This window comes from Macaca thibetana, chromosome 4 (assembly GCF_024542745.1).
Source record: "Macaca thibetana thibetana isolate TM-01 chromosome 4, ASM2454274v1, whole genome shotgun sequence".
Taxonomy (NCBI): Eukaryota; Metazoa; Chordata; class Mammalia; order Primates; family Cercopithecidae; genus Macaca; species Macaca thibetana.
This window is the reverse complement of record NC_065581.1, coordinates 17,430,547-17,456,768: the sequence shown is the minus strand read 5'-3', so window position 1 is coordinate 17,456,768 and position 26,222 is coordinate 17,430,547. Positions and strand designations below refer to the sequence as shown.

Here is a 26,222-nt window from a genome sequence, read left to right as displayed (position 1 = left end):
AAGATCAGTTCTTAAGTGCTGAGCCAGTTTTATGAATAGAAGTTACTAACAAATCCAAGTGTGATCATCTGATGTAAAATAAAATAGCCAGGTGATCAATGTGGCCCAAGCATTCCTCCAGCCCCCTTGGAGAAGGCCCAAGCATTCCTCCAGCCCCCTTGAAGAAGCATGTGTCTCTAGCTTCCTGGGTCTACTTTCACACTTGACTTTGATTTTTTTTTGTTTGTTTTTGAGACCAAGTCTTCTTCTGTCACCCAGGCTGGAGTGCAGTGGCAGGATCTCAGCTGACTGCAACTTCCACCTCCCAGGTTCAACGGATTCTCCTGCCTCAGCCTCCTGAGTGGCTGGGATTACAGGCATGCGCTACCACACCTGGCTAATTTTTGTATTTTTTGGTAAAGACGGGGTTTCACCACGTTGGCAAGGTTGGTCTTGAACTCCTGACCTCAAGTGATCCACCTGTCTGTAATCCCAAAGTGCTGGGATTACAGGCGTGAGGCACTGCATCTGGCCATTTTTTTTTTTTTAAAGACAGGACTCAGTTGCCCAGGCTGGAGTGCAATGGCACAATCATAGCTCACTGTAACCTTGAACTCCTGGGCTCAAATGATCCTCCTGACTCAGTCTCCCAAAGTGCTAAGATTACAGACATGAGCCACCACACCCAGCCTCAATTTACTACTTCAGCACAATCAGAGTTTTCAACTGTGTTGTTGACCACTAAAAAAATACTGCAGGTTCTTCTTTTTTTGCTCTTTGAACCTGGGAGCCCAAAGTAAAAGGGAAAACGGAGAAAGTGGGTAAAGTGGAGAGAAAAGAATGGTGTGGAAGAAACAGAGAAGAAAAAGGAAACAAGAGAAAGCTTCAAAAAGAGGACGGGGCTACCAGGGATACTCAAGGAGGACGAAAGCCCATTTCAGCCTCTCTCCAAACAGTGTTCAAAACACAAAAGGCAACTATCTGATTCCAAAAGACAAAACAATAGTACATGAATTGAGAAGAATCAAAATTGAAAAGGGAACCCATTTGGGAGTAAAACGCTGGGTTTTCTTCTGATTTTCTTCTTCAGGGTCAACCCGAAGTCAGAATTGTGTGGGGGTGCAGGTAGTAAACACTCCAACAGAACCCCCTCCTTTTGGCCAGAGGAACTGGAAAGGGGGCCCTGACTAACAGAAGAGTGTGAGGAAAGCCCAGGTTTTGGGTTTTGTTTGCATTTTTCTCTCCCAAACGTGGCTGTAGTCACAGAACTGTGTGGCAGAACAGTGAGCAGAAGCACAGGCACCTGAAGGTTTGTTCAAAAGAAACCTGGGCCAGGCGCGGTTACTCACACCTGTAATCCCAGCACTTTGGGAAGCCGAGGCAGGCGGATCACAAAGTCAGGAGTTTGAGACCAGCCTGACCAACATGGTGAAACCCTGTCTCTACTAAAAATACAAAAATTAGCCGGGTGTGGTGGCACGCGCCTGTAATCCCAGCTATGCAGGAGGCTGAGGAGGAGAATTGCTTGAACCCGGGAGGCGGAGGTTGCAGTGAGCCGAGATCGCACCACTGCATCCCAACCTGGGTGACAGAACAAGACTCCGCCCCCACCCCCCACCGCCCGCAAAAAAGAAAGAAATATGGGCTTACTGACAGAAAAGTAGGGGAACAGGGGACCTCGTGGTCCACAGAGTATGGGGAGAATTCCTGGTATTTTATTCCTCTTGCTACTATGTCCTAAGGATGGCCCCAAGTCTTAGAGAACTGTACTACAGCAGCATAAGCAGCGTAAACTTTAAAATAAATTCAATCCTTCCAGAAGAACAGGAAAAAAGGATCTTGGGGTAGAGGTGAGTGGCGAGAATCCCAGAGAGGAGAGAGCTAAAGAAGGGGATGCCCTGGCTCTGTGTATGAACCAGCACAAGTCCCTGAGCTGTGCATGTGTGGGACGGTCCCAAAGGCTTTGCAAACTGAAATAGATATAAACCACTGCTCGGGCTGGGCGCAGTCGCTCACACCAGTAATCCCAGCACTTTCAGAGGCTGGGGCAGGGGGATCACTTGAGCCCAGGAGTTCAAGACCAGCCTGGGCAACATAGGGAGACCTCGTCTCTACAAAAAACTTAAAAATTAGTTGAGTGTGGTGGTGTGCACTTGTAGTCCCAGCTACTTGGGAAGCTGAGACAGGAGGATCACTTGAGCCCAGGAGATCGAGGCTGTAGTGAGCCAAGATTGTGCCACTGCCTTCCAGCCTGAGTGACAGAGTGAGACCCTGTTTCAAAAAAACAAAACCTTATGCTTTTTTGTTTCAAATAAAATAATAATAATAATAAACAAAACAGAAGAAGAAATCATGACCAAAAACTTCCAAACTTGGTGAAAGCTATACATTTACAGATCCAAATAGAGTAGTTGCCCTTTTCCCAGTTTCACTGTCTATAGTTTCAGTTACCCATGGTCAACCATGGCCCAAATATAGGTGAGCACAGTACAATAAGATATTTTGAGAGAGAGAGAGAGACCGTACATTCACATAACCTTTATTATAGGATATGGCAATAATGTTCTAGTTTATTACTAGTTATTACTGTTAATCTCTTACTATGCCTAATTTATACATTAAACTTTTTTAAATTTTGAGACGGAGTCTCACTCTGTCGCCCAGGCTGGAGTGCAGTGGTGTGATCTTAGCTCACTGCAACCTCTGCCTCCCGGGTTCAAGAGATTCTCCTGCCTCAGCCTCGCAAGTGGCTGGGATTACAAGCGTCTGACACCACACCTGGCTAATTTTTGTATTTTTAATAGAGTTGGGGTTTCACCATGTTGGCCAGGCTGATCTCAAACTCCTGACCTCAGGTGATCCACCCCCCTTGGCCTTCCAAAGTGCTGGAAGGCGTGCACCACCGCACCTGGCCTTATATATTAAACTTTATCACAGTAGGTATGTATAGGAAAAAACGTGGTCTATATAGGACTTGGTACTATCCATGCTTTCAGGCATCAGCAGGGGGTCTTAGAACATATCCCTCATGGATAAGAGGGGAATACTGTAGTGCTGTCTGTCTGTCTTCTGTCTGTTATACACCCACACTCACACAATACCTTACAGCGAGTACCTCCAAAGAGGAGAACAATAAAGATGAATAAAGTAAAGATATAACTGCCTACAAAGAAATAAATAAAATGTAATGGCTGTTATCCTTTTTTGAGAGGTGTCGTAAGTACCAAGACCTTTAATTCTTTTTTTTTTTTTGAGATGAAGTCTCACACCGTCACCCAGGTTGGAGTGCAGTGGTGTGATCTTGGCTCAATGCAACCTCCGCCTCCCGGGTTCATGCCATTCTCCTGTCTCAGCCTCCGGAGTAGCTGGGATTATGGGTGTGTGCCACCACGTCCAGCTAATTTTTTTTTTTTTTTAGATGGAGTCTCACTCTATCTCCCAGGCTGGAGTGCCGTGGCCTGATCTCTGCTCACTGCAAGCTCCGCCTCCTGGGTTCATGCCATTCTCCTGTCTCAGCCTCCAGAGTAGCTGGGACTACAGGCACGCACCACCACGCCCAGCTAATTTTTTGTATTTTTAGTAGAGACGCGGTTTCACCGTGTTAGCCAGGATGGTCTTGATCTCCTGACTTCGTGATCTGCCCACCTCGGCCTCCCAAATTGCTGGGATTACAGGCATAAGCCACCACCCAGCCATTTTTTGCATTTTTAATAGAGATGGAGTTTCACTATGTTGGCCAGGCTGGTCTCGAACGCCTGACCTCGTGATCCACCTGCCTCAGCCTCTCAAAGTGCGGGGGATTACAGGCGCGAGCCACCGTGACCGACCAAGACCTTTATTCTTAAATGTCTTCCTTAGGGACATCCAGTAAAACAAGGAGTCACTAGAACTACGTCAATTAATGAATTGGTTCATTTACTAGTACTGAACTAGAAAGGTTTTGCCACAATTACTGACCGTTGGTTTTTGGTCAGAAAATAGCAGCAGGGTGAGCTACAACAGGAGTCTTCAATTCTTTTACTTGTATATACCCTAAAAGAATTTTGTAAAAGCCTCTTGCACATTTTTAGATTGGCATATAGAAACTGTCACCAAAATGTGAATAGTTGCAAAGAATGTAACTTCCAACACTGTAAATACTGACATATAAAACTATCTTCTATGTCCAATGAAATTCATTCTTACTCATTTTAAAAGAATACAGGAACAGGCTGCTCTTATAATAGTCACAACTTTTGCATAATTCCATTTTCTCCCTGAACTTATATTTCCACGCTTCGTGCGCTACAGAAGTTTATCCTAATTTTACGTATTTTATGATTTAGTATATTTTACGCTTTAGTATATTTTACTCATTAGTCTACCATACTTTTCTGCATCAAAAACATTATTTAAATTTAAATTCTAATTCAATGGTCAAAACTTTTTTTAAAAAAAGCTATTCTGATACCATTGTTACTATTAGTAGGACACTACTTAGAAAACAACACAAATATTACAAATTTTGAGAAATAATTACTAAAAGTAAATAAAAAGCAACTTTATTGGAAATCTCTTTTGAACACTTTCATTTTTCATTACTTTATGGATATTGGATGTACATATTTATTAAAATGAGTCAAGGTGGCTGGGTGCAGTGGCCCACACCAGTAATCTCAGCACTTTGGGAGGCTGAGGCAGGAGGATCACCTGAGGTCAGGAGTTTGAGACCAGCCTGGCCAACATGACGAAACCCCTTCTCTACTAAAAGTACAAAAAAGTTAGCCAGGCATGGTGGCTAGCGCCTGTAGTCCGAGCTAGCCAGGAGGCTGATGTATGAGAATCACTTGAACCCAGGAGGCGGAGCTTGCAGTGAGCCAAGATCGTGCCACTGCACTCCAGCCTGGGTGACAGAGCAAGACTCCATCTCAATAAAAAATAATAATAATAAAATAAAAATAAAATGAGTCAAGGTTGAGCATCAATTTGATTCTGATTTTTTTGTTTTTATCAATGTAATGCTGGGAAACATAATGAGGAGATGGAAAGGGAGGAATTTTGTTATAGAAATGTCACTTAATTTTTTGAACTCCTTCAACATCACATGGTAGTGAAATATCAAAACTTATTTTAGGCCGGCTGCGGTGGCTCACGCCTGTAATCTCAGCACTTTGGGAGGCCGAGGCAGGCGGATCACAAGGTCAGCAGATCGAGACCATCCTGGCTAACATGGTGAAACCCGGTCTCTACTAAAAATACAAAAAATTTCGACAGGCGTGGTGGCGGGTGCCTGTAGTCCCAGCTACTAGGGAGGCTGAGGCAGGAGAATGGCGTGAACCCGGGAGACAGAGCTTGCAGTGAGCCGAGATCGCACCGCTGCCCTCCAGCCTGGGTGACAGAGCAAGACTCGGTCTCAAAAAACAAACAAACAAAAAACTGATTTTAAGTGTCAGTGTAAGGAAAAACTGAGAAGACAAATTTCATGAGTACCCTAATACTTGTTCATCTGGGTCACCTCTGTCATTCATTGCCATTGACTAAGCTATTTTACAACTCTGTAAAGATATGTTAACTTGCAGAAATCTGATAGTAAAGCAAGTCATACAGACATGCAAATAAACTTTATCCTGTGGAAGTCCAATCACCTTCCCTCTCCCATTGTAGAAGAAGCCAGTTTTATATGTATTAAGGAAATTCATTCCAGCATTCTTATAAATGATCTCCTTTAAATTGACTGGAAGACCTTTCTGGCTCTCTCATATTTTAAATAAGTTTGAAAATGTCTATTTTTTATTTGTATGAGAGTCAAAATTTCATTCTCTTTTAGAGTTTATCCTTTAATATCGGTTTACAATTTGATTAGATTGGCCTTCGCTTTTTGTTTTTTAAGATAGATTTAGAAAACACGTGATTGGCAAAAGGGTCTCTGCTCAGACAATAGAGTCATTTGCTTTCTCACCCTTGCAAAGAAATTTATATTCAGAAATTTCCCCCTTTCTTGCCCTCCCCATCCCCTAGAGTTTTACATCCTTAGGTAAAGCAATTTATTAAAATGGGTTAGCCATAAACCATTTAGTAAAATGGATTAGGAAAATGGGGTAGACATACGCTTTTTACGAGGAAAGTGAGAGAAAGGTGATTATGGAAAAGCAGATGAGAAAGAGAACTTATGTCTCCATTACAGGTCCATTGTCATCAAGATTAGTCTTAGGAAAAAGCACATATGGAAGAGGAGGATTTGGACATTTATATTCTCAAAACACTTGTGCATATGTACCTTTGGGAAGCCTTTGCATATAGCAAATGCACACAGTTTAAAGATTGCTGAACCAAAATAAGAAGCATAAAAAAGAGTTCCATCCCAATTGTATATTATATAGAGACTCACACTATTAACAAGCCTCTTTTTAAAGTTTTCAATTACTGAAGACTTTCAATTAGATAATTGTCCACCTTCTATTCAGAAAGGCATTGAGGGGAGTGAATTCCTAAAGAAGAGAGAGGCTGTTCTGAAGCAAGATGGAAGGAGGGGGAGTGGAGGGTTGTCTACAGTGGAAACTTTGAACACAGAGAGAAGTACTAAGAAACAGAGAAGACATTCAAATGGAGGAGAAATAAAAATGTAAACTTAAAATTGCCTACAGAATTGTGGATCTGCATTGTACCCTGAAAATCTCTAGCCACAGCTTCTAGCGTGACCGCTGAGAGAAAAGACTATCTGCATTTAGCCTACCTCATGTCAAGTAACCAATTAGTTGAACCTGTCCATCAACCAACCTAACTCATTAGGCCAGACATTTGTTTTTCCTGCCAGTGGAGGGGGTGAGTAGCAATACCAGGACAGTACGCATTCGATGGAAAGATCACGCATATCATATTGATCTATCACTTGCACAGTTTGGGTAATACATAGGTTACTATGTTAGCTCCTTTCAGGCTGCTATAAAAAAACACCACAGACTGGATAGCTTATAAACAACAGAAATTTGTTTCTCACAGCTCTGGAGGTTGGGAAGTCCAAGATCAATGCAGATCAAGGCCCACTTTCTGGCTCACAGATGGCACTTTCTTGCTGTGTCCTTACTTGGTGAAAGGAGCAAAGGGTCTCTCTGGGTTCTCTTTCATAAGGGCACCAGTCCATTCATGAGTGCTCTACCCCGGGACCTATTCGCCTCCCAAGGCCTTCCACTCCTAATACCATCACAATGGCAGTGAGGATTTCAACATATGAATTTTGGGAGGACATAAACATTCAGCCCATAGCAGCTTCCAAACTGAGATTACAAATGGATGCCTCCACCTCCAGTGCATCACATTATAACCAGACTGAACTATACATCCACCATCTGGAAGCCTCTTTTACCTGGTTCTGAAAAATCTGATCATCTCATTTTCTTAGTGTGGTCCAATTTAACTGCTCTTGTTGCCTTAGGATAAAATAATTCATTTTCACAAGAATCCAGTGATTCTTTTTTTTTTTTTTTTTAAACGGAGTCTCGCTCTGTTACCCAGGTTTCAGTGCAGTGGGGTGATCCCGGCTCACTGTAAGCTCTGCCTCCCAGGTTCACGCCATTCTCCTGCCTCAGCCTCCTGAGTAGCTGGGACTACAGGCACCTGCTACCACACCCAGCTAATTTTTTTAATATTTTTAGTAGAGCTGGGGTTTCACTGTGTTAGCCAGGATGGTCTCGATCTCCTGACCTCGTGATTCACCGGCCTCTGCCTCCCAAAGTGCTAGGATTACAGGCGTGAGCCACCGCGCCCGGCCAAGAATCCAGTGATTCTTCTCTGACTAAAACTAAATAGAAACAAAGTAGGAAATGATGATAATCATCAGAATAGATTCTTTGAGACTTATGTTTACAGCTTAAGTGTCATCTTCTATTCATTCTGTCTTCTTTCACCGATCTTCATTTTTGCATTCCTAGATGCTAGGGATACAGCAGTCACTCAACATAGAGGGAGTAAGTCAACCAATGGATCCCAGAATTTCTCTGGATTTCCAAATGGAATGATGCAAAGTAACAGAGGTTATTTTCTCATTAAACTGTGCACAATAATGGGACAACAAAGCTGTCTACATACTACAGGTCTGTTTTGTGTGTGTGTGTGTTTTTGAGATGGAGTCTCACTCTCTCACCCACACTGGAGTGCAGTGGTGCGATCTCAGCTCACTACAACCTCCGCCTCCTGGGTTCAGGTGATTCTCCTGCCTCAGCCTCCCGAGTAGCTGGGACTACAGGCACGTGACACCATGCTCGGCTAATTTTTTTTTTTTTTTTTTGTATTTTTAATAGAGACGGGGTTTCACCATGTTAGCCAGCATGGTCTCGATCTCCTGACCTCGTGATCACCCGCCTTGGCCTCCCAAAGTGCTCGGATTACAGGCGTGAGCCACCGTGCCCGGCCACTACAGGTCTGTCTTTGGTGTCTCCAGCATCTAACTTCTCCAGGAACCATCTTCCTCTTCAGAACTGCCATTTAGGTTAACTCCCTTCTATGTTCAGCCTCTTGGAACCCTCCTTCAGCCTCTCAGAATACCCCTTCCCGTCAAAACAAAAGAGATTTTAGATCAGACTTCTATATTGCAGAATGGCCTTTAAATTCTGAAAAGCTGAGGCCTGATAGGAACATCAAAGGTGATTTACTTCATTCATGTATCAGGTAAATGCAAATTTTTTTTTTTTTTTCTTTTTTTTTTTTTTTTTTTTTGAGACAGAGTCTCGCTCTGTCGCCCGGGCTGGAGTGCAGTGGCCAGATCTCAGCTCACTGCAAGCTCCGCCTCCCGGGTTCACGCCATTCTCCTGCCTCAGCCTCCCGAGTAGCTGGGACTACAGGCGCCCACCACCGCGCCCGGCTAATTTTTTGTATTTTTTTTAGTAGAGACGGGGTTTCACCGTGTTAACCAGGATGGTCTCGATCTCCTGACCTCGTGATCCGCCCGTCTCGGCCTCCCAAAGTGCTGGGACTACAGGCTTGAGCCACCGCGCCCGGCCTGAAATTTTAAGAATCAGGGGCTAGTGCAGCTTCTGCAGGTGGCTAAGTGTTCAATGAGAAGCCAGGATTATTAGATGCCTAATTAACTTGACAGGGTAGATGAAGACGCCATTCATAATAGTCATAATTTCTTCTTCTGGTTTTAGACAACATTCTATGTCCTTTTCTGTATAGGGCTGTACACTGAAAGGGAAACAATCCCTTCACATAATTTCTCAGTGAAAGAAGTCATATTTTCCTAAAGTGGGAAAAGTGTCTATTAAAGAGAGAAACAAAACAAGATGGAATTTCCCCGGATATAAAAGCTCATGTAGGCCGGGTGTGGTGGCTCATCCCTATAATCCCAGCACTTTGGGAGGCCGAGGCAGGTGCATTACCTGAGGTCAGAAGTTCGAGACCAGCCTGGCCAACATGATGAAACCCTGTCTCTACTAAAAATACAAAAATTAGCTGGGTGGTGGCACGTGCCTGTAATCCCAGCTACTGGGGAGGCTGAGGCACGAGAATCGCTTGAATCCCGCAGGCGGAGGTTGCAGCAAGCCAAGATGGCGCCACTGCACTCCAGCCTGGGTGAGTGACAGAGCGAGAATCCATCTCAAAAACAAACAAACAAAAGTTCATGTAGCAAAAGGACAAATATTGTATAAGGTACTTAGAATAGGCAAATTCAGGGACAGAGAGTAGAATGGTGGTTTCCATGGATTGGGGAAGAGGAGAATCCAGAGTTATGTTTAGTGGGTACAAAGTTTCAGTTTTGGGTGATGAAAAAGTTCTGGAGATGGACAATAGTAATGGTTGCACAACAGTGAGAATGAGTTTAATGCCACTGAATAGTATGCTTAAAAATGTTTAAAATTGGGCCGGATGCGGTGGCTCACGCCTGTAATTCCAGCACTTTGGGAGGCTGAGGTGGGTGGATCACGAGGTCAGGAGATCGAGACCATCTTGGCTAACACGGTGAAACTCCGTCTCTACTAAAAACACAAAAAAATTAGCTGGGCATGGTGGCGGGCGCCTGTAATCCCGGCTACTTGGGAGGCTGAGGCAGGAGAATGGCGTTAACCCAGGAGGCGGAGCTTGCAGTGAGCTGAGATTGTGCCACTGCACCCCAGCCTGGGCAACACAGTGAGACTCCGTCTCAAAAAAAAAGTTTAAAACAGGCCGGGCGTGGTGGCTCAAGCCTGTAATCCTAGCACTTTGGGAGGCCAAGACAGGCGGATCATGAGGTCAGGAGATTGAGACCATCCTGGCTAAACCAGTAAAACCCCGTCTCTACTAAAAAATACAAAAAACTAGCCGGGCGAGGTGGCGGGCGCCTGTAGTCCCAGCTACTCCGGAGGCTGAGGCAGGAGAATGGCATGAACCTGGGAGGCGGAGCTTGCAGTGAGCTGAGATCCGGCCACTGCAGTCCAGCCTGGGCGACAGAGCGAGACTCCGTCTCCAGTTAGCAGCAATTTTAAAATTCCTCATAAAGATTTGTTCAGACTTTAAGGTGCTTTCCCCCTTCTAAGTTCAATCATAAAGATTTGTTCAGACTTTAAGGTGCTTTCCCCCTTCTAAGTTGAAGGAGAAATATCCTGAATGAACGGCAAAAGCTCACAGCCTAAGTCAACGACAGATCTAGATCTGCCCAAGGCTCACTGTTACCAGAATTACCTAACTAAATCATATCGGAAATACTAGACCACCCAGCAGGATATACAATACAAGGCAACTTTTAGTGAGGTTTAGTAACCACTCATGTACTTTGATTAATGTTCCTTTGATGTAATAATAAAGTTGTCCTCCCTCCCATCCTAAACCCAAGTGATATAAGGAGATGAAGATGCCCATGAGTGACCGGGTTAAAAGGTTCTGCTGTGAAATTCAGCTGTGAAATTTTAGATTTTCCACACTTCTCAAAACATTGGGAAATACATTTACAACTAGAATGTAAATAGGATGAGAAGTCACAATGTCAGATCTAGTCATTTTATCTTGGTTTGGGGAAATGAGTAAGTGGTTACATGCCATCAATGTGTAAGTCAAAGGAGAATCAGGTTTTTTTGTTGTTGTTGTTTTGCCATTAAAATACATGGCACATTCACACCAAAGAGCTCTTGCGCATATGTGCCAAGACACATGGAAAAAAGTCTCCAAAGCAGCATTCTTTGTAATAGCAAAACATGGGAAGCAACCCAAATGCCTGTCAACGAGAATGGTGAAATAAATCATGGAATATTTGCCAAGAAATATTACATACCTACATGCAACAACATGGGTAATTCTTTTCTTTTTGATATGGAGTCTCGCTCTGTCGCCCGGGTTGGAGTGCAGTGGCGCCATCTCCGCTCACTGCAAGCTCCGCTTCCTGGGTTCACACCATTCTCCTGGTTTATTGTAAAACAGTTTTATCACATGTATGTATTCCGAAACAATAGTGTTTAGGTGTGTTTTTTGATTTATAAAAAAAAGGTATTTATAATCTCGCATTCTTTCTTGAGATGGAATCTGTCGCCCAGACTGGAATGGAGTGGCACAGTCTCAGCTCACTGCAACTTCCGCCTCTCAGGTTCAGGCGATTGTCCTGCCTCAGCCTCCAGAGTAGCTGGGACTATAGGCGCCTGCCACCACGCCCGGCTAATTTTTTGTACTTTTTAGTAGAGACGGGGTTTCACCGTGTTAGCCAGGATGGTCTCAATCTCCTGACATCGTGATCCGCCTGCCTCGGCCTCCCAAAGTGTTGGGATTACAGGAGTGAGCCACCACGCCCGGCCCAATGTGGGTAATTCTTAATGACCTAATGTTGAATTTTAAGAATGCGAGGTTAGGCTGGGTGCCGTGGCTCACGCTTGTAATCCCAGTACTTTGGGAGGCCGAGAAGGGCAGATTACCTGAGGTCAGGAGTTTGAGACCAGCCTGGCCAACGTGGTGAAACCTCTTCTCTACCAAAAACACAAAAATTAGCCAGGTGTGGTGGCATGTGCCTGTAATCCCAGCTACTCAGGAGGCTGAGGCAGGACAATCGCCTGAACCTGAAAGGCGGAAGTTGCAGTGAGCTGAGACTGTGCCACTCCATTCCAGTCTGGGCGACAGATTCCATCTCAAGAAAGAATGTGAGATTATAAATACCTTTTTTTATAAATCAAAAAACACACCTAAACACTATTGTTTCGGAATACATACATGTGATAAAACTGTTTTACAATAAACCAGGGAATGATTAACACAAAATTCAGGGTTGGGAGGGACATGAGAGCAGGCACAGAGGAAAAACACAAAGATGCAACAGGATGCTAACAATCTAGTACTTCCTCCCCCAGTCTTCTGTTTATTTTCTTTAACAATTTTATTGAGATGTAATTTACATACCACAGAATTCACCCATTTAAGGTGTACAAATCAATGGTTTTTAGTGTATTTACAGATATGTGCAACTATCACTACAGTCAATTAGAGGATATTTTCATGTTTCAGCTTAAAAAGGAAACCCTGTGACCTTTATCTATCACTTCCCTACCCAACCCACCTCCAACCCCTTCAGCCCTAAGCAACAAAAAAATCTACTTTCCAGCTCTATACATTTCCTTGGTCTGGACATTTTCATATGACTAGATCATACAGTACGTGATATTTTGACTGGCTTCTTTCACTTAGCATAATGTTTTCAAGATTCATCCATGTCGTAGCTTGCATCAGTACTCCACTCCTTTTTATGGCCAAATGATATCTCACTGAATGGATATACCACCTTTTATTTACCCATTCATCAACTGATAGTCATTTGGTTTGTTTCCACCTCTTGGTTATTACGAATAGTGTTGCTGTCAACATCTGTGTACAGGTTTTTTTGTGAGCATATGTTTTAATTTCTCCTGGACATATATTTACAATGGAATTGCTAGGTCATACGGTAGCTCTATGTTTAATTTGAAGAACTGCCAAACTTTTCCAAAGTGAGGGCACCATCTTATATTCCCATCAGCAGTGTACGAAGGTTCCAATTCCTCCACATCTTCACCAGCATTTGTTATTATCTGACTTTTTGATTATAGCCATGCTCGTGAGTATAAAGTGGTATCCTATCATGGTTTTGATTTGCATTCCCCTGATGAATAATGATGTTGAGCATCTTTTCATGGGTTTATTAGCCATTTGTATATCTTCTCGGTAGATAGCTAGTCAGATCCTTTGCCCATTTTTAAATTGGATTATTTTTCTTTTTATTATTGAGCTGTAAGAACTCTTTATATGTTGTGGATACAAGTCCCTTATCAGATACACGATTCCTAAATATTTCCTCCCATTCTATGAGCTATCTTTTCACAACTGTCTAGTTCTTAAGCCCTAGTTTATAAACCTAGTGATGGGTTCACAGTTGTTCAGTTGACTATAATGTTCATAACTTACCTAGACTTAGCATATTATTTTTATGTATAAAATGTTACATAATAAATTAAAAACAAAACAAACCTCATGCATAAAGATGTTAGGAAATATTCAAAACAAAACAAAACACCATAATGCTCAAAATAAGTTAATGCTTTTCTGGAGGGTATTTAACTTAACTACCAAGCTGTAACAGGCACTCAAGAGAATGTGGCCCATTAATCCTTTCAAAAGGTTCCTCTCCTGATTCTAGCACAGAGTCAAGCAGTGGGAGTAGCAAACTACTACTAGAAGGACAAATCCATTCCCCTCTCTCTTGTGTTTTCTGCTCCTCCCTCAAGCTAAGAATAGTTTTTACATTTTTTAATGCCTGGAAAAAAACAGAATATTTTGTTACTGGTTAAAAGTTCAAGGTTCAATGTCTGTAAATAAAGTGAAACACAACCTACAGGTATTGTCTTTAGCTGCTTTCAAACTATAACCGTGGAACTGAGTAGTTGCTAAAGAGACTATACAGCTTGCACAACCTACGTGTTTACTATCTAGCTCTTAACTCAAAGGTTTACGAAACCCTATCCTGTATCAACAAATTAAATTACTTCTCACATTAACGATGGGGAACAAAAACCTACTTCCTACTAGCAAAGACCACCTTGATAATCACTTTCCTGATTCCTGATAGGTAACTTCTTTTTCTCTTTATCCTTAAGAAGTATTTATTGACACTTCGATTGTAATGTTATTAAGAATTTTTTTAAATGTCGGCATTCAAGAAGAAGTCGCCTTTCCTTGCAAAATATGCAGTATATTCAAGAAGTCATGCTCCATCTACACTTAAGGTAGTGAATTAACTATTTTACACACTTTTATTGTCCATCCATCACATGCTGTGAGCCAAATACTGTTTGGTGCTGTAGGAACTACCAAACAACCCATCCTTGCTCTCGAGAGGCTTGCAGTCTAATTAGACGCTAGTAACGATCAATCCAATTCTCTAAAGTTCACTCTACGGTTGTAATTTTACACTAAGTGGGCTTAGATAGTTTACCAAGAATTCTAAGGAACATTGCTTAAATGAAATCTACAGAAGCAGTAAAGAAACAGGAGTACTCAGTAAACTACAGTGCTCAAGTCCCAGAAGCTTCTGTATTTCCATGACTATAAAACCAAAGGCCCTAGATCTTCTTACCAAGTGTTCATCTCCACTCTGGCTGTTTGGACCTAGTCCTGGTTCAATTTCCTAAATGCAGTAATCCATACATACTCATTTTTAAGAATGCATCCATTCAAATATTGCTACAACTTGCAGCGAACACCACTCTGATGAGAATAAAGAAAAGGCCATCTGCAGGTTGATTTTTGGCCCTAAAAGTGATGATAGGGTGGCTACTTCCATGAACACCCCTCTACCCAAAGCAGTCAGAGAGCCAGCGGCGGGTGCCGTTTTTCCGAGCCGTTCCCCCAGTCTCAGTTGCCTCTGCATTTTTCAGAAGTGACTCATCGCCTCAAGTCAGGTTCTGCAGAGGGGAAGCCAGGTCTGTTTCTTTCCAGCACTTTCTGATCGAGGTGGCTCTGGTCAGAGCCGGCGCAACGACTCCCACCCCACCCCCCTGGAAGACTCACAGCCGGGCGACGAGACCCCCCAAAGTTAGAGCGGCGGGGCGGGCGGTGGCGCTGGGTGGGGAGGCCGCGGCCGCCCGCCAACCCCGGGCCGCTCCCGCCCGCACCCCGCCTTCCGAGCGGCCAGGACGCCGGAGCTGGGGAGGCGGGGGCAGGGCGCGCCGCTCCGCTGACCCAGATGGGAGTGCGCCCGCGCCCGCACCCCGGTCCCCGCGCCCCGGTCCCCGCGCCCCGCGCCCCGGCCCCCGCGCCCGCGCCGCCTTTATTCCCCGCGCGCTGCCGCCCGCCACCGCCACCGCGTACCGGCCGCTTCTCCACCCTACCCATCGGACGCAACTTGGCCAGCGCCCGCCGCCAGGCGCCCCCCGCACCTGCACCCCGACCCCTCCCCGCCTCGCCTGGCCTCGACCGCTGCAGGATTACCTGCTTCGCTGCCCTGGGGTCCCGTCCTCGGCAATGCAAATCCGTGGTCCGCCACTCGCACCCTCCTCCCGCGGCCCTCCCCTTCTCCTCCCCTCTCCCTCCTCCCAGCTGAATAGGAGCCGGTGTCAGTCACGCTGCTCCAGGGGAGAGTCGCCGGCAGCTTCCGGAGCTCCAAATACAGACGAGCTGAGGGGGGAGAGGGAGGGCAAAGCCACGCGGGTGGGGAGTGGAAATAAAGGGGAGCAGAGAGGAGAAGGGGGTGGAGGAAAGGAGGGGCAGATGGGCCGTGGGAGAAAAGACAGGGAGATGGGGAAGGCAGAGCCAGGGAACGCCAGCCTGCCTGCCAAGCGCCAGGCTATGAGAGAAATGGATTCAGTACATGAGGCAGTACTGCAAAGAAGTCTGGAAAGATCCGGAGGCTCCTGGCTGAAGGAGGCACAGATAGATGGGATCCCCGAAGACTTGTGCAGAGAAATGGGTAACGGATCCTCAGAAATAAAGAGACAGCATGTGTGTCCCCAGACCCAGTATGAGGAGAAAGGCTCACGGAGGAGGAGCTAGACAGCTAACGCTTTAACGAGGCATCAAGACTGGGTGCACTCATAGTGCGTGTAATAACATTTTTAAAAAGTATTTTATAAACAGCAACTTTTAAAATGTCCTGATTATTTAAAAATTAAAGTAACCAAACCCACTCGACTTCTTAAGATGTTCAGTGTATTTGCGGCCACTTCCCCTTTATATATTGATTATAATTACAAAATTGGAGGCTTTTCTCTTAACGTCATTAGAAGGAAAGCATTGATTTTCAATTTTCATCAAAGTTGATTTCAATCTAAAAAAGTGACTTGAAGCTCTTTATTGAATGAATGCCAGGAAAATAATTGCAGAGAAGAGAAAAAAAGAGGGGAAATGTAATTGACATCTTCTGAAAGTAAAATCTCCAAACAATAAATATGAGATGAATTTCTAAAAGGCCAATATTCTCTGTCGATTTTAAAATTGCACATAATTTGGTTCTGTACATTATAAGGCTTATTCTGACCCCATAGGTCACCACTTATACAAAGGTCATTGCAATTACACATTGCTCTCTGCTGACAGTAATGAGGTGCAGCGAGTCTTTGCTTCCTTTTGTCTGGAAAGAAGGGAAAGAAAATGACAGAAACATTGATCAATGAGTGCGTACACTGCATAAAGCCAGAGCCAACACCCTCCCTATCCTGTGGATACCTTGCATATGGCCAGCATTCAACATGCGTATATTAAATAATGAATGGATGGATGGATGAAGTATGTATGCATTTAGAACATTTGTGTTCCAGAAATGCAGAAAAAAAATATATATCCATAAGAATCAATGTGTGCAGGATCACACGTCCATTCGATATGACTTTTTTTTTTTTTTAGCACTAACTTCAACAAACATTAGCAGAGTATTTCCTTAGCTAAATCTATTTTTTATTGGAGTATAAAGTATTATGGAGTGTAAGAGTGGATGAGCCACAAATCCTGTCTTTAGGTTGATAATATAATAGGAAGATGTGAAGAGTATAAAAATAACCACAGTTCAAGGAATGTCATTAAAAAAATTCTAAAAGAGGTATTAACAAATTTCCATGGATGTTCAGATGAGACAGAGGTTGCTTCTAGACTGGGGATCAGAGAACACTTTCTGATGGGCATGAGAGTTGAGTCTTCATGAGGAAATGAGACATTAAGAGTGGATCGTGGAGGAAAAACCCTCAAGATGATGGGCAGGGACAAAAGTGGAGAGGTAATAAAGGATGGCATGTATGAAGGACAGTCTGTGAGTTTAGCTGGAATGGAGGGTTGTGGAAGCCAGGTATGGAAGGAAGGTTAGGCCCCGGCTGGTAGATGCCTTCAATCTTAGCCTAAAATGTTTGAAGCCTAAATAGTAGGCACTGGGGGACTATTGACCATTTTTGAGCATAATCATGATAACAATCGTTAATTTGGTGGTGGCATATAGGACTGGAAAGAGACAGGAGGCCAGGAAATCCACTAAGAAATAATTAGCTAGTCTGGAGGGGAAAGTAATGAGCCTCAACTTGAAGCCTGAACTCTTCCCTTAACTAGCCCTGTCTGTCATAGCATCGATCTGCTATACGATGTCTCCCCAGAAGGACTAGCCCCCAGTGAACGCTTCTTCCTCACAACTCTTTGATACTTATTGTCCATATTTTCCAACTAGACCTATACATTCCAATAAAGTAAGGATTAGGTCTGTTTGGTTAATGGCTGTTTTCTCAGGCCAGACACATGAAGATCATTGACTACGTATTTGTTGATAACATTTTCTTTCACAGGATTAGGTCAGAAGGTAGTGGAATTGGAAAGAAGAGGACAGTAGCTGGGCTTTTTAAACTCTTTTCAGTTTCCCTGGAGATTCCAGCCCAAACCTGCCTGTCTCATTAGCTGATGATCTCATGATGTGCTAAACAAGGAGGCTGATAACTGTGTTAACTTCTACTCCTTCAACTTTTCTCCCCTCTGTCTCAAAATGTCTCCCATCATCTCCTTTGCCCTGTATATTTATTTTGAGTTGATGTCTCCTTCCTTGTCATTGCTAAAAGTATTCTGGTCTCTTCTTCCACCTTGTGCCCTTGTCCTTGCATTGTGAGCCACCTCCTCTGCACTGAGTTTGTCTTCATGGATTACACTCCAATTGCAACAGCCAAGGCTGAACTCAGGGGCTGATAACACAGTAGACTCAGGGGAAAAAGGAGAAACCTATGGTTAGAATGATTCTACTGCTCTTTTACCTTTGTTTATACAAAATACAACTTTTTAATGAACTCTTTTATATAAGGGACTTTGCTAGAATCTCAACAGAGGAGGTGACCCAGGACCTCAAAATTCATTGTCTATAAAGCTTATATAGTACAGTAGTTCCCCTGTATCCACAAGGGATATGTTCAAAGACCCCCAGTGGATTCCTGAAACCACAGATTCATATTGAAACCTCTATAAAGTATGTTTTTTCCTATACATATGTACCTATGATAAGTTGAATTTATAAATTAGGTACAGTAAGAGATCAATGATAACAATAATAAAATAGAACATTATAACAATATAATGTTGTAAAAGTTATGTGAATGTAGTCCTTCTCCCTCTCTTCAAATATCTCATTGTACTATGCTCGCCCTTCTTCTTCTTGTGGTGATGTGAGATGATAAAATGCCTGTGGGATTTAATGAGCTGAGGTGAATGACGTAGGCATTGTGATGGCGCTTTAGGTTGCTATTCATCTTCTGATGATTATGTCAGAAGACGAGTCATCTGCTTTGGGTGATTTTATCAGTTTGTTCTTGCATTGCTGTAAACAAATGCCCAAGACTGGGTAATTTATTTAAAAATGAGGTTTAATTGTCTTATGGTTCTGCAGGCTGTACAGGAAGCATAGCAGCTTCTGCTTCTAGGGAGGACTCAGGGAGCTTTCAATCATGGTGGAAGGCAAAGGAAGAGTGAGGCATCCTAAGTGGCAGGAGCCGGAGCAAGGGGAAGGGGGAGGTGCCACACACTTTTAAACAACCAGATCTCACGAGAACTCACTATCACAAGGACAGCACCAAGGGAGGATGGTGCCAAACCATGTGAAACTGCCCTCATGCTCCAATCACCTCCCACCAAACCCCACCTCCAGCATTGGGGATAACAATTCAACATGAGATTTGGGTAGGAACACAGATCCAAACCATATCAGTGACACTGGATCATGGAGTCATTGCCATGGCTATGGTTGGATGCAGGAGCCGATGATGTCAACAGGCAGATAACCTGGACAGCAGGGGTAGCCAATCTTTTGGTTTCCCTGGGCCACAGTAGAAGAAGAAGAATTGTCTTGGGCCACACATAAAATACTAATGATAGCTGATGAGCTATATATATATATATATATAAAATAATACTTCAAGAAAGTTTACGAATTTGTGTGTTGGGCCACGTTCAAAGGCATCCTAGGCCACGTGTGGCTCACAGGCCCCAAGTTGGACAAGCTTGTTAAACAGCATAAATATACTGGGCAAAGGGATGATTCACAAATGGACAGGATGGAACAGGATGGCTTGAGATTTCATCACCCTACTCAGAATGGAGCACAGTTTGAAATTTAAAATTGTGTATTTATGGAATCTTCCATTTAATATCTTCAGACTGCAGATGACCATGGATAACTGAACCAAAGAAAGCAAAACCACAGGCTGCTGTATCAGATGGCATCCCGGCTTCTGTGGTCTCTTCTCCAAATCTTCTCCTGAGGGCCTGTCTTAAACTGTTTGAGCTGAGGCACGAACAGCCTCATTCATCAGAATCATCTGGATAGATCGTGTTTGGTATGTTTAGCCTTTCGGGAATATCTTCCTTTTTGAAAGACCATCTTATGATAGCCGTGCCTTAACTCAATTTTCAGGCAGTGAAGTTGGGGTCGGTTAGAAGAAGGTATTTGAGAAGAGGAAGGAGGTGCCTGACACCACTCAAACCACTGTGTGTGTCTCTAATAATCTACCTTGTGGATAAGATTGTCCCCACATAAAAAATTTATGTAACTAAAAATAGATAAGACCACTGATCTTAACAAACATAATCATCTTTTTTAAATGCCACTGACTTTTAGAACTGTACCTGAATGCTTCAGTCCACTTTCATCTCTTTCTTCCTTAAATACCTTTGAAATTTACAGTCTATTCGTTAAATTAGAAATAAATTACTACCTTAAATTTCTTCTGTTTTCTGTTTCTTAAGGGTTCCCTACCGATCTGTAAATGCCTAAAAGCAAGGTCATAGATATCTCAAATGTCTTTTACGTCATTACTCAATCCTAAGGAAAGGGCTGCTCCCAGTGTGTCTTCCTCTTGTTACATGTTAGCAAATATCCTCCATTCATCCGTAAGCCACCAGCACAGCTATACTTAGTGTTCCTGAACAAGGACAGTTCATACATGATATGCAATCAGTGGTCAGTCAACAGTTTTATTAGTTTGCTTAATGAAACAAATCCAGATTTAAAGTTGGGACTTATAGAGAAATAGGCAAGTTTATCTTTTTGTTTTGTTTTGTTTTGTTTTGTTTTGAGACGGAGTCTCGCTCTGTCACCCAGGCTGGAGTGCAGTGGCACCATCTCGGCTCACTGCAAGCTCCGCCTCCTGGGTTCACACCATGCTCCTTCCTCAGCCTCCTGGACTACAGGTGCCCAACACCACGCCCGGCTAATTTTTTGTATTTTTAGTAGAGACGGGGTTTCACTGTGTTAGCCAGGATGGTGTTGATCTCCTGATTTCATGATCCGCCCGCCTCGACCTCCCAAAGCGCTGGAATTACAGGCGTGAGCCACCGCGCCCGGCTGGCAAGTTTATCTTAAACAGTGTGGGAAATAAAACGATTGCCAAAAGCATTGAACACGTTTTTATAAAAATCCCAGTTATTGAGAAGAAATACGGTAATGGTTTTGATAGCAGAATTAATAAGAGAAAAGCCAGACGTCAAAGTTTAGAGACAGTCTGAGGAAGAGAAATTATTCGAGAGAATGTAAGAGACCTGTAGGCCGACTTGAACCCAGAAAAAGCTACGAATATGATATTTAACACTTGTACTCTGAATATAAAGAAGGCTTCAGAGGGTGAAATTGCCTGAGGCCAATGGTTAGGTTTTATGAGTAAGAAAGCAAGTTTATTTATTCTCCATAGAATCTTTAATGAAAATATAGAACAGATAAAAATATCACATCATCCTAACAGCATGTATTTGTGTATTCTTTCATTTCTCTTCATATCTCTTCTATGTGGTGTATTTTGTATTTGTAAGTTGAAAGAGAAGCCATAATCTATAGTTGTAATCAAGAATTAGATTTCAGGCCGGGCGTGGTGGCTCACGCCTGTAATCCCAGCACTTTGGGAGGCCGAGGCAGGTGGATCACCTGAGGCCAGGAGTTCGAGACCAGCCTGGCCAACATGGCGAAACTCCATTTCTACTAAAAATACAAAAATAAGCTAGGCATGGTGGCAGGTGCCTGTAATCATAGCTACTTGGGAGGCTGAGGCAGGAGAATTCCGTGATCCCAGGAGGCAGAGGTTGCAGTGAGCAGAGATCATGCCATTGCACTCTGGCCTGGGCCTAGTCTACAGAGCGAGACTCCGTTAAAAAAAAAAAAAATTAGATTTCAATTTTAAAGATAAAATTGAGAGTATTGAGTGGAATCCTGCCCCTCTCATTTAATCATGGCAGAACGTAAGTTTTTACACTATTGCTAGAAATGGGGCAGCGGGCAAGGGCAAAGAAAGAAAACTGAGAGGTGTAGAGAAGGCTACCCAGAACTTAACCGAAATTAACAGCCCCCTTTGAAGTGAAACAAATGCCCAAATGTCACACACCTGGCACATAGAAGGCTCTCAATAAATGTCACTCAAACTGAATATTGTGACACATAACACTTAGGAAAAAATAGGGAAAATATGCATTGCCTAGAAGAAACTTTGATTGTCCAAAAGCAATTTTAAACAATAAATGAAAGTCAGTGGTGTATTATGAATTGGATATTGTATATATTGTGCATATTATATACCTAGTACCATTAAATACAGAGTGTTTATAATGTTTAATATATACAAAATAAAGAATGGATTAATCTGTAATTCCATGGAATCTCTAAGACAGCAAGTAGAAAATTCTGAAACAGAAACTCTCCCTGCGATCAGGGAGATTCCTAGTCAGGGTACGTACAAACGTTTTACAAAGACCAACTCTAGATATCCAAGTTTCTGCCTGTTTTAGTTCCACAGTCATTGTTTTGTTGATGACCAAAACAAGAGGGATTAACTTTGAGTAACTGTCCTGGCCAGACCTCATGCTTGAAAAACAGTACTCTATTAGAGTGTTACGGGTTCCTCAGTTTTTGGCAACAGTGCAATCTGGATGAAATATTTTTGCAATGATCCTTAAAAATAACAATAAGGCTGATTTTTTAAAACCTGATCCTTCTTTCTGATACCTCAAGTGTTTTGTTGCTCTGATGCAGTTGTTTCTCATTGAATGTACGGGATAACATCATGAGTTATTTAGATGCTGAGTCTACAGGAAAGGAAGCTCTAGGAGCCCCCTTACCAATTCTGGTCAGAGCAACGAGCATTCTCCTCCTACTCTCCCCCACACTTCCCATCCAAGATTATCTCTATCATCTTGTGACTAAAGGATAAAATAGCTCCCCAGCTGTCAGTGGCTTTCTCAGCTGCCGACATGAGAACTTGATCACACGGGGGAAATTCCTGAATTAAGGAAATGTATCAGCATGCACACTTTGATTACACCATGCGGGCTCTGGGGTAGTCATCTCATCAGTGCTCACGCAAAAATATCTGAGGCTACAATAAAGACTCAGTTTATGGAATCTCAAAAGGTTGAACTCAGAAGCAGAGAGTAGAATGGTGGTTGCCAGGGGCCAGAGTGGGGCGTGGAGAGATGTTGGTCAAAGGGTACAAAGTTTCAGTTAGAGAGGAGGAGCAAGTTCTGGAGATGTATTGTGTAGCACGGTGACCACAGTTAATAATAGTGTATTATATACTTGCAAATTGCTAAGAAGGTACATCTCTTCAATGTCCCCACAACAAAAAGTAAGTATGTGAGGTATGGGTATGTTCACTAGCTTGATGTAACCATTTCACAATGTATGCATATATAGAAACATCACATTGTACACTTTGGGTAAATACACAGATAGTCCTGACTTAGGATGTTTGACTTCACCATAGGTTTATCCGGGGTATTCAATGCATTCTCCATTCACAATATTTTCAACTTACGGTGGGTTTATTGGGACATAGCCTCACTGTAAATCAAGGAGTGTCTGTATATAATTTTTATTTGTCAACTATATCTTAATTAGCTTCTGCCATCCTGCCCTTCCTTCCTTCCTTCCTTCCTTCCTTCCTTCCTTCCTTCCTTCCTTCCTTCCTTCCTTCCTTCCTTCCTTCCTTCCTTCCTTCCTTCTCTCCCTCCCCTCCCCTCCCCTTCCCTCCGCTTCCCTTCCCTTCTTCTCTCCTCCCCTCCCTCCCCCTCCCTTCCTTTCTCTTTCTTTCTCTTAAAATTTATTCAAGCCTTGGCCGGGCGCGGTGGCTCATGCCTGTAATCCCAGCACTTTGGGAAGCCAAGACGGGTGGATCACAAGGTCAGGAGATTGAGACCATCCTGGCTAACACAGTGAAACCTCGTCTCTACTAAAAATACAAAAAAATTAGCCAGGCGTGGTGGAGGGCGCCTGTAGTCCCAGCTATTCGGGAGGCTGAGGCGGGAGAATGGTGTGAACCTGGGAGGCGGAGCTTTCAGTGAGCTGAGATCGTGCCACTGTACTCCAGCCTGGGCCACAGAGCGAGACTCCATATCAAAAATAAATAAATAAATAAATAAATAATAAATAATAAATTATTCAAGTCTTTAAATTTTTATTTTATTTTATTTGTGAGACAAGGTCTCACTCTGTCACCCAGGCTGGAGTGCAGTGGTGCAATCTTGGCTCACTGCAGTCTCTACCTCCCAGGCTCAAGCAATCCTCCTTCCTCAGCCTCCCGAGTAACTGGGACTACAAGCGTGTGCCATCACTCCCAGCTGATTTTTGTATTTTTTGTAGAGATGGAGTTTTGTCATGTTGGCCAGGCTAGTCTCAAACTGCTGGGCTCAATCGATCGACCTGTCTTGGCTTCCCAAAGTGCTGGGATTACAAGCATGAGCCACCACACCTGGCCTTCCTTCCTTCCCTTCCTCCCTTTTTCCCTCCCTCCCTCCCTTCTTTCCTTTTTTTTTTTTTTTTTTTTTAATGGGGTTTCATGCTGTTACCCTGGGTAGTGTGCAATGGTGGGATCATAGCTTACAGTAGCCTTGAACTCCTGGGCCCAAGCAATCCTCTTACTTCAGCCTCCCAAGTAGCTAGGACTACTGGCATGTACTATGCTAATTTTTTAAATTTTTGTAGTGACGAGGTCTCACTCTGTTGCCCAGGCTGGTCTCAAACTCCTGGCCTCAAGTGATCCTGCTGCCTCAGCCTCCCAAAGTGTTGGAATTACAGGCATGAGCCACCATGCCCAGCCACTCCTATTCTTTTGAATAAGATCTCATATGGTACTAGACCAGAAGCAGCTGGGTTTTCTATGCTTTAGAGAGAGCATATGTTCACTCATACCATTCCAGAAGTTCTATGGGCCCCATCAAATCTGTTAATAGTGAGTGGAACGGTGGTGTGAAGAAGGGAGCTGGGGCCTTCCTTGGTGTTGGCTCTTTCCCCAGGCTTCTACTTTCCAGGGATTCATAAGAGCAGGACGCTTGGCAAACTGGAGGCACAGTGACTGAGACAAAAGAAGTAGGGATAGCCATGGATCCCCACAGCCATGTGCACGTGCAGGCAGGCCAGGAGCAGGCAGCAGGAAAGGCAGAATATGCTATGTGGCCAGTAAGGACAGACAGAACCAAGACAGCCCACAGTGCTGGGGTGGTGAGCATGGCTGGCCGGGCTGCAGGCATCACTGGCCCATGGAACCAGGGCCCGGCTGGAACAAAATCTTTCAACTCGACCATCCATGACCACATGGTGGATCTCGCTGAAAGTAATCTTGAATTTAAATTGAAAGAGTCTAGTGAGGCTACCTTTTTAATTTCATGTTTTAAGAAGAATAAAAGCATTAATGGGTAAAATTCTGCATTTTTGAAACTTTAGTAGCCACCTAACTACAATTCTGTGGATTTCTCCTAGCAGTGACGAAATAAATTCAATGGCACCCCTGCAAAATGCCTGGGAAGAGGGGCAGTATCTGGGAAGAGAGAGAATTCTATGGCACAGAATGGAATAAAGTTGATATTTCCAGTTTCTGACCTAATGAAGAAGAAAAATTCTGGGGTCTTAAATCTAAGTTGACTCTACAAACAAAAAAAAAAAGATGGGCCAGGTGCAGTGGCTCACACCTATAATCCCAACACTTGGGGAGGCTGAGGCGGGCAGATCACGAGGTCAGGAGCTTGAGACCCTCCTGGCCAACATGGTGAAACCCTGTCTCTACTAAAAATACAAAAATTAGCTGGGCGTGGTGGTGCATGTCTGTAGTCCCAGTCACTCAGGAGGCTGAGGCAGGAGAATCACATGAACCTGGGAGGCGGAGGTTGCAGTGAGCCGAGATCACACCACTTGCACTCCAGTCTGGTGACAGAGTGAGACTCCGTCTCAAAAAAAAAAAAAGAAAAAAAGTGATTAATTTCTTACTTCTCACATATGCAGTAGCGAAAATTCATTATGCAACAACACTCATCTTCAGCCAAATCTTGAATAATTTACTACAACTTTAAAAAAAGTGTCAAAGAAATCTGTAAAGTAAGACCTATCTGCTCCACATTTTAAAAAAGCAATTGGCTGGGCGAGGTGGCTCATCCCTATAATCCCAGCACTTTGGAAGGCCAAGGTGGGAGGACTGCTTGGACCCAGGAGTTCAAGACTGGCCCGGGCAACGGAGGGAGATTCAGAAGATAAAAAAAGAAAAATAGCAAGATGCAATGGCACAGTGTCTGTGGTCCCAGCTACTCCAGAGGCTGAGGTGGGAGGATCACTTACGCCCTAGAGGTTGAGTCTGCAATGAGCTGTGATCACGCCACTGCGCTCCAACCTGGGTGACAGAGAGAGAATCTGCATCTAAAAATAAATAAATAAATAAATAAATAAATAAATAAATAAATAAAGCAGGCCAGGTGCAGTGGCTCATGCCTGTAATCCTAACGCTTCGGGAGGTCAAGGCGGGCAGATCACATGAGGTCCAGAGTTCAAAACAAGCCTGGCCAACAAGGTGAAACCTCATCTCTACTAC

General features: G+C 43.5%; 1 protein-coding gene across 1 annotated transcript in view; it reads right to left on the bottom strand.

The window, feature by feature from the left end:
* The window catches only part of CAP2 (cyclase associated actin cytoskeleton regulatory protein 2), a 169,072-nt gene extending 153,181 nt beyond the window's left edge, over window positions 1-15,891 (bottom strand). The window contains exon 1 of the mRNA XM_050788036.1: window positions 15,367-15,891. The gene's annotated coding sequence lies outside the window, so the exon portion shown is untranslated. The remainder of the gene's footprint in view (window positions 1-15,366) is intronic.
* Between the last annotated feature and the right edge of the window lie 10,331 nt (window positions 15,892-26,222).